Here is a 7,930-nt window from a genome sequence, read left to right as displayed (position 1 = left end):
TAAACCAGATGTATATTAAATTAAATCTGTGCTAATTAATCAGATGCATAAAGAGTATTTAAGACAACAGCTCAGCCCCTCTCACCCACCCTCTCCCCATCACCATTGTCAACTTTCTCTGCATGTGTTTTTATGGATAAACTGAACTGATCTGACTGGCTGAATCAAACAATAAGTTGTTCTAAACGAATCACGATGCTTCAGGTCAATAACTGTTTGGGAAACATCTGTTACTTTACTGCTTCAACATTCAGCTGAGAAAATTATTAGATATATATTCTGATAATTTGAACAGAAACAAAGTCATCGTAACAGAACATTGAGAGAGGATCAATGCCTTAGGTTTTGAAAATAAATATCACACGTCAACATTTTTTCCATAAATGCTTCGCAGCGGAGACCATTATCCTAAGATAACATTCTCCAGCAGAGAGATGATCTCTTAATTAGAGCAATATGTAAACTACTTTAGGATGCTTGATATAAATCCTGCAAACTGATTCATTGATACTTTTACTAAGATGAATTTTGATATCATGGGATGAAATGCTGGCCCTATTGTAGTTTATAGAACGAGGAGTACTTGTGTCACCTTAGAGACTAACAAATTTATTTGGGCATAAGCTTTCGTGGGCTAAAACCCACTTCATCAGATGCATGCAGTGGAAAATACAGTAGGAAAATATATATACAAAGAACATGAAAAAATGGGAGTTGCCATACCAACTCTAACAAGATTAATCAATTAAGGTGGGATATTATCAGCAGGAGAAAAAAAAACTTTTTGTAATGATAATCAGGATAGCAAACAGTTGACAAGAAGGTGTGAGTAACACTAGGGAAAAATTAGCATGGGGAAATTTTTTGGAAAAGTTATTTTGTTGAAGAATTGCGACTTTTAGGTCTGTAATCGAGTGTCCAGGGAGGTTGAAGTTTTCTCCGACTGGTTTTAATTCTTATAATATAATTCTTGACGTCTGATTTGTGTCCTTTTATTCTTTTCTGTAGAGACTGTCTGGGTTGGCCAATGTATATGGCAGAGGGGCATTGCTGGCACATGATGGCATATATCACCTTGGTAGATGTGCAGGTGTACGAGCCCCTGATGGCGTGTCTGATGTGATTAGGTCCTATGATGGTGTCACTTGAATGTATATGTGGACAGAGCTGGCATCGGGCTTTGTTGCAAGGATAGGTTCCTGGGTTAGTGTTTATGTTGTATGGTGTGTGCTTGCTTCAGGTTGGGGGGCTGTCTGTAAGCGAGGACTGTCCTGTCTCCCAAGGTCTGTGAGAGTGAGGATCATCCTTCAGGATAGGTTGTAGATCCTTGATGATGCGCTGAAGAGGTTTTAGTTGGGGCTGAAGGTGACGGCTAGTGGTGTTCTGTTATTTTCTTTGTTGGGCCTGTCCTGTGGTAGGTGACTTCAGGGTACTCTTCTGGATCTGTCAATCCATTTTTGTCACTTCAGCAGGTGGGTATTGTAGTTTTAAGAATGCTTGATGGAGATCTTGTAGGCACAGCACCAATTTTTTGTTGCTTGCACCTCCCAACCCCTGCCCCCAGCCCCGCCCCCATTGGACCCCTCCCCAAATCCAAGTTGGGGGGTATTGCCAATTCGGAAGAGGATCGGGATATTCTCCAGGGAGATTTAGATGACCTTGTAAACTGGAGTATTAGTAACAGGATGAAATTCAATAGTGAGAAGTGTAAGGTTATGCATTTAGGGATGTCTAACAAGAACTTTAGTTATAAGCTGGGGACGCACCAGTTGGAAGTAACGGAGGAGGAGAAGGACCTAGGGGTCCTGGTTGATCGTAGGATGACTATGAGTAGGCAATGTGATGTGGCCATTAAAAAAGCTAATGCGGTCTTGGGTTGCATTAGGCGAGGTATTTCTAGTAGGGATAAGGAGGTGCTAGTCCCATTATATAAGGCGTTGGTGAGACCTCATTTGGAGTATTGTGTGCAGTTTTGGTCTCCCATGTTTAAGAACGATGAATTCAAACTAGAACGGGTACAAAGAAGGGCCACTAGAATGATCCGAGGAATGGAAGGCCTTTCGTATAAAAGGAGACTTGAGGAGCTCGGTTTGTTTTCCTTAACCAAAAGAAGGATAAGAGGAGATATGATTGCACTCTTTAAATATATCAGAGGGATAAATACCAGGGAAGGAGAGGAATTATTTCAGCTCAGTGCTAATGTGGACACGAGGACAAACGGATATAAATTGTCAGTCAGGAAATTCAGGCTTGAAATTAGACGAAGGTTTCTAACCATCAGGGGAGTGCAATACTGGAACAGCCTACCGAGGGAATCAGTGGGGGCGAAGGACCTCCATGACTTTAAGATTAAGCTAGATAAGTTTATGGAGGAGATGGTATGATAGGATAACGGGCTTAGTCAATAGGTCAATTAAGTGCCACACTGGTAAATAGTACAATGGGTCAAGGGTATGATATAACCTTTTCCAGAGGGTTTGGCTGGAGAGTCTTGCCCGCATGCTCGGGTTCAGCTGACCGCCATATTTGGGGTCGGGAAGGAATTTTCCTCCAGGGAAGATTGGCAATGGCCCTGGAGGTTTTTCGCCTTCCTCCGAAGCATGGGGCAGGGGTCACTTGCTAAGGAGTGGGTGGATCGGTTTATGTGGCCTGCATCTTGCAGGAGGTCAGACTAGATGATCATAATGGTCCCTTCTGATCTTGAATTCTATGATTCTATGATTCTATGAAATCCCCGCTCCAGCCCTGCCTCTTCCCAAAGCATGCCGCATTCCTCCTTCCTCGCTCCTCCCAGCGCTTGCCGCGTGAAACAGCTATTTCATGGCGCAAGCACTGGAAGGAGTGGGGAGAAGCAGGACGTGGAGGCATGCTCTGGGGAGGAGGCAGAGCAGAAGTGGAGGTGAGCTGGGATGTGGGGACGGGGCAGGGAGCTGCTGGTGGGTGCAGAGCACCTATCAATTTTTCCTCATGGCTGCTCCAGCCCCAGAGCCCACAGAGTCGGCGCCTATGCTTGTAGGTGTTTGTCTCTGTTTGAGGGATTGGAGCTTAGCTGTAGACAGTGGATTGTGTGGTGTGTCCTGGATGAAAGCTGGAGGCATGTAGGTAAGTATAGTGGTCAGTAGGTTTCCGGTATAGGGTGGAGTTTATGTCACCATTGCTTATTAGCACTATAGTGTCCAGGAAGTGGATCTCTTGTGTGGATTGGTCGAGGCTGAGGTTGATGGTGGGATGGAAATAGTTGAAATCATGGTGGAATTCCTCAAGGGCTTCTTTTCTATGGGTCCAGATGATGAAGATGTCATCAATGTAGCACAAGTAGAGTAGAGGCGTTAGGGGACGAGAGCTGAGGAAGCATTGCTCTAAGTTAGCCATAAAGATGTTGGCATACTGTGGGGCCATGCGGGTACCCATAGCAGTGCTGCTGACTTGAAGGTATATATTGTCCCCAAATGTGAACTAGTTGTGGGTGAGGACAAAGTCACGAAGTTCAGCCACCAGGTTTGCCATGACATTATTGGGGATACTGTTCCTGACGGCTTGTAGTCCATCAGTTTCCGTGAAAGGTTCAGAAAAGGGCAACTAAAATGATTAGGCGTTTGGAGAAGGTCTCATACGAGGAAAGATTAAAGAGGGTAGGACTCTTCAGCTTGGAAAAGAGGAGACTAAGGGGGGATATGATAGAGGTATATAAAATCATGAGTGATGTTGAGAAAGTGGATAAGGAGAAGTTATTTACTTATTCCCATAATACAAGAACTAGGGGTCACCAAATGAAATTAATAGGCAGCAGGTTTAAAACAAATAAAAGGAAGTTCTTCTTCACGCAGCGTACAGTCAACTTGTGGAACTCCTTACCTGAGGAGGTTGTGAAGGCTAGGACTATAACAATGTTTAAAAGGGAACTGGATAAATTCATGGTGGCTAAGTCCATAAATGGCTATCAGCCAGGATGGTTAAGAATGGTGTCCCTAGCCTCTGTTTGTCAGAGGATGGAGATGGATGGCAGGAGGAAGATCACTTGATCATTGCCTGTTAGGTTCACTCCCTCTGGGGCACCTGGCACCTGTGGGAAGGAACTGAAAAGAGTATTGGGGCTGCGGTGCAGCGCTTGCAGACACTTTCTTTGGCCTGTTTTCCTGGAAGAGTTAGCAGCGAGAGATTGTTAGTCACAGGTCAGTGGGTGGGTTTGTGCAAACTAGGAGTGTACAGGGAACTGTCTTTGAACAGAAGGAAGGAGAGAAACCGGCAAGAGGAAGGAGGCTGAAAGACTTCTCTGGCTTTGAACAGAATTCTGTGTTAATAGTTCTTGCTTTTAGCTGATCTCACTGAGGTCAGTTGGGGCGCATGGACAGACATGGGAGTGACTCAGCCAGGTCATTCCCATCTTCTGCCAAGCAACCAGGAGATGACAATGGCTAGCAGTTGTACTGTACTGTTTGCTACCAGCCTAAGACGTAAAAACTAGATGAATCAAAACAAGAAATTGACTTGTTTTGTTTTGTGAAATCAACAGCCTGCTAAACCCAGGGTTTTGAGTTCAATCCTTGAGAGGGCCATTCTGTGTGACAAAGTTGTTTGTGTTTCTCCTTGATGCAAAGCCACCCCTTTTGTTGATTTTAATTCCCTGTAAGCCATGCCATCAGTCGCCCATCCCTCCATCAGAGCAATGGCAGACAATTGTTTCACGCCTTTTCTCAGTGCAGAACCAGAATCTGCAAAAGCGAAAACAGGCAAGGAGGTGACAGCAGTGCGGTGACAAGAGTGATGAGGACATAGACATGGTCATAGACTTCTCACAGAGTATAGGCCGGGCAATGTGCCCTGGCAATGTGCACATCATGCTGATGAGCTCTGCATGAGCTCTGCATGGTCAACTGTGCTGATCAGCACGCCACACTGGCCAAACAGGAAATGAAATTCAAAAGTTTGTGACCCTTTTCCTGTCTACCTGGACAGTGCATCTGAGTTGAAAACGCTGTCCAGAGTGGTCACAATGGAGCACTCTGGGATAGCTCCTGGAGGCCAATACCATCGAATTGCGTCCACACTACCCTAAATTTGACCCAGCAAGGCTGATTTCAGTGCTAATCCTCGTCGGAGGTGGAGTAAAGAAATCGATTTAAAGAGCCCTTTAAGTTGAAAAAAAGGGCTTTGTCGTGTGCATGGGTCTAGGGTTAAATGGCAGTAACGCTGCTAAATTCGACCTAAAGTCATAGTGTAGACAAGGCCTCAGAGGAATTTTATAGCTACTGGCTGGGTGTCCAAAAAAGGGAGCTACCCACCTACCCTTTCATTGATCACACTTGGTAACTACTAAGCAGAAGCACAGAATCTAGATGGATTTGCTGCGTCTCCTGCAGGCCTTCCTAATGGCACAGCAGGGCTGCTCTTGGCTCTGCACAATGTTGTTTTGTTTAGCAGTGACTGTGAAGGGACTTCCAGCTATTTGGCTGTGGGAACTCTGGTATTAAGTGGACACCCTGTCTTAACTGTGTATGGCTGTATTGCTTGTAGATTTCTATATTCTGTACTGATGTTACCAAATGGAGTATTTTGTAGCGGCCTGCTATAATTTAACTTATACAAACTATGAATATGCTCCCTCAGACTTAACCACCCGCCTTTCACACACTCCCTGCTTCTCACTCTCTGGGCTGGGAACAAGCCACCGGCATGTGCGTCCATTGGATTATTTTTATTTAATTACTTCTCATTGTTAAATTATTTATGTTTTTTAAATTTCATTGCAGTGCATTTTCTTCCTGCCACTGTCACCTGGCAGCTAAGGGATGTGAGATTCTCCTCCATTGCGTTTCTGCCCACGGAAAAAGAAGAGACCCCACACTTCAGTACCTTTGGAAATAAAAGCAACCTGGAAACAAACCAGCTGTCTCTTCAGTGTGCAGTTTGTGTCTCTTTTGGTGCAGTTGATGTGTGTGCAGCATGTGTGGTGGACAGGGGCACTGTGTGCTCACATGGGAATTCACCATCCTTGGTGCAGGATTTGACTTGTTCTGGGAGTGAACATAGCACTTGTGGAGTTTCAGGCACAGGCTGCATGACCCCCTCCATTTATCTTTGGTGCAGATACAGCCCAGGCAGCACTAGTGCAACCTCCTCTCCTGCTGCCCTCCACCATCATCTGCACAGCCCACCTGTCAGGACAGGAGGGGAATGTTGCTCCATGGATCCTGGTTCTCAGATGGGACTACCCTGGGATGGGGAGGTGTGGTTGCATCCATTAGGTCACCAGACTGAGCCTTCTAATATCCTTTGGTGATTGTTCCCAAGATCCAGGACTTTGTGCTCAAACATCTCCCAGCTTCCTTGTTTAATATAAAGGCCAAGGTTTCCTTGCAATATACAGGAAGAAAGTAGATTTTCACCCCAGATGGGACTTCAACCCACAATCTCTGGCTTCAGAAGCCAATGCCTTATCCATTAGGCCACTGGGGCCCTGATGTACAGCTACTGAAGAGATGGAAATTCCCTCTCATAAATGCACATTCCTCGCATTTGCTTCAACACCAAATAGCCCCTTTATGTGCCTTACAGAAATGTCTGCATCCCCTGGCAGCGAGGCAACTGGGCAGGTTGCTGACACAATTACAACCCAGAATACAAAGTGTACAGTGCTGACTATATATAGTTTTATTACAAATATTTACACTGTAAAATATAAAGTACTATAGTGCAATCTCTTTATCATTAAAGTGCAACTTGCATATGTAGATTTTTTTTTGTTGCATAAGTGCACTCAAAAGAAAACAATGTAAAACTTTAGAGTCCAGTCAGTCCTATTTCGGGTTCAGCCAATCGCTGAGACAAACAAGTTTGTTTACATTTACTGGAGATAGTGCTGCCCGTGTCTTATATACGTCACCTAAAAGTGAGAACAGGCTCTCTCATGGCACTTTTGTAGCCAGCGTTGCAAGGTATTAACGTGCCAGATATGCTAACATCCATATGCCTTCATACTTCAACCACCATTCCAGAGGACATGCTTCCATGCTGATAATGCTCGTTAAAAAATAACGTGTTAATTTGTGACTGAAGACCTTGATGAAGAACTGTATGTCTCCTGCTCCATGGTTCTATCCGCATTCTGCCATATATTTCATTTTATGGCAGTCTTGGGTGATGACCCAGCACATGTTGTTCACTTTAAGAACACTTTCACTGCAAATTTGACAAAACGCAAAGAAGGTATAACCTGAGATTTCTAGAGACAGCTACAGCGCTCGAGCCAAAGTTTAAGAATCTGAAGAGCCTTCCAAAATCCAAGAGGGACGAGGTGTGAAACGTTGTCAGAAGTCCTCAAAGAGCAACACTCTGATGCAGACACTACAGAACCTGAACCACTAGACAGGAAAATCAATCTTCGGTTGGTGGCATCGTTATCGAGCAGTACCTGTCATCAGCATGGAAGCATGTCCCTGGCCTCTGATTGCTAGCAGCTCGGAGAGGAGAACAGGGGCTGGACCTCTCCATGGCCGCCTGGTCTGCTCACTCCCTCTGAAGCCCATAGCCAGGGCCAGCCTTTGGGGTGGGTGCCACCAGGGAATTGCCCAGGGGTACCATGGTCAAGGGCGGTGCTGTACGGTAGCAGAGAGGTGTGTGCTGCTGGTGTAAAGTCAGAAACTGCTCCCGGCTGGCAGGGGAGTGCTGCTTGGGGTGGTGCCCAGATTTCTCCCTGCTCCCTCCCGGCATAGGAGCATGGGGGGAGGGAGGGGAAGAGAAGGGGGAGATAGCGGTGATGAGCGGATACTGCTCCCCCCAATGTTCCTCCGTGCCCCCCTCTCACAGCCCCCTAGCGATGTGCGGAGGAGCAGTGTTCAGGGGCGGCGGGGGGAGCGAGCAGCAATGCCAGCTACTCTGTGCATCCAGGTCAGTTTCCCCAAGTGGGCACAGGAGGGGGTGCGGGGGTTTG

The 7,930-nt window shown here is 45.9% G+C and overlaps 1 non-coding gene across 1 annotated transcript; it reads right to left on the bottom strand.

The window, feature by feature from the left end:
• Window positions 1-6,383: 6,383 nt before the first annotated feature.
• TRNAQ-CUG lies at window positions 6,384-6,456 on the bottom strand. The gene has a single exon. It is a non-coding gene; the product is annotated as a tRNA-Gln (tRNA).
• Window positions 6,457-7,930: the final 1,474 nt, after the last annotated feature.

Source organism: Mauremys reevesii, linkage group 17 (genome assembly GCF_016161935.1).
Source record: "Mauremys reevesii isolate NIE-2019 linkage group 17, ASM1616193v1, whole genome shotgun sequence".
Lineage (NCBI taxonomy): Eukaryota > Metazoa > Chordata > Testudines > Geoemydidae > Mauremys > Mauremys reevesii.
This window is presented reverse-complemented; position numbering and strand designations above follow the sequence as displayed.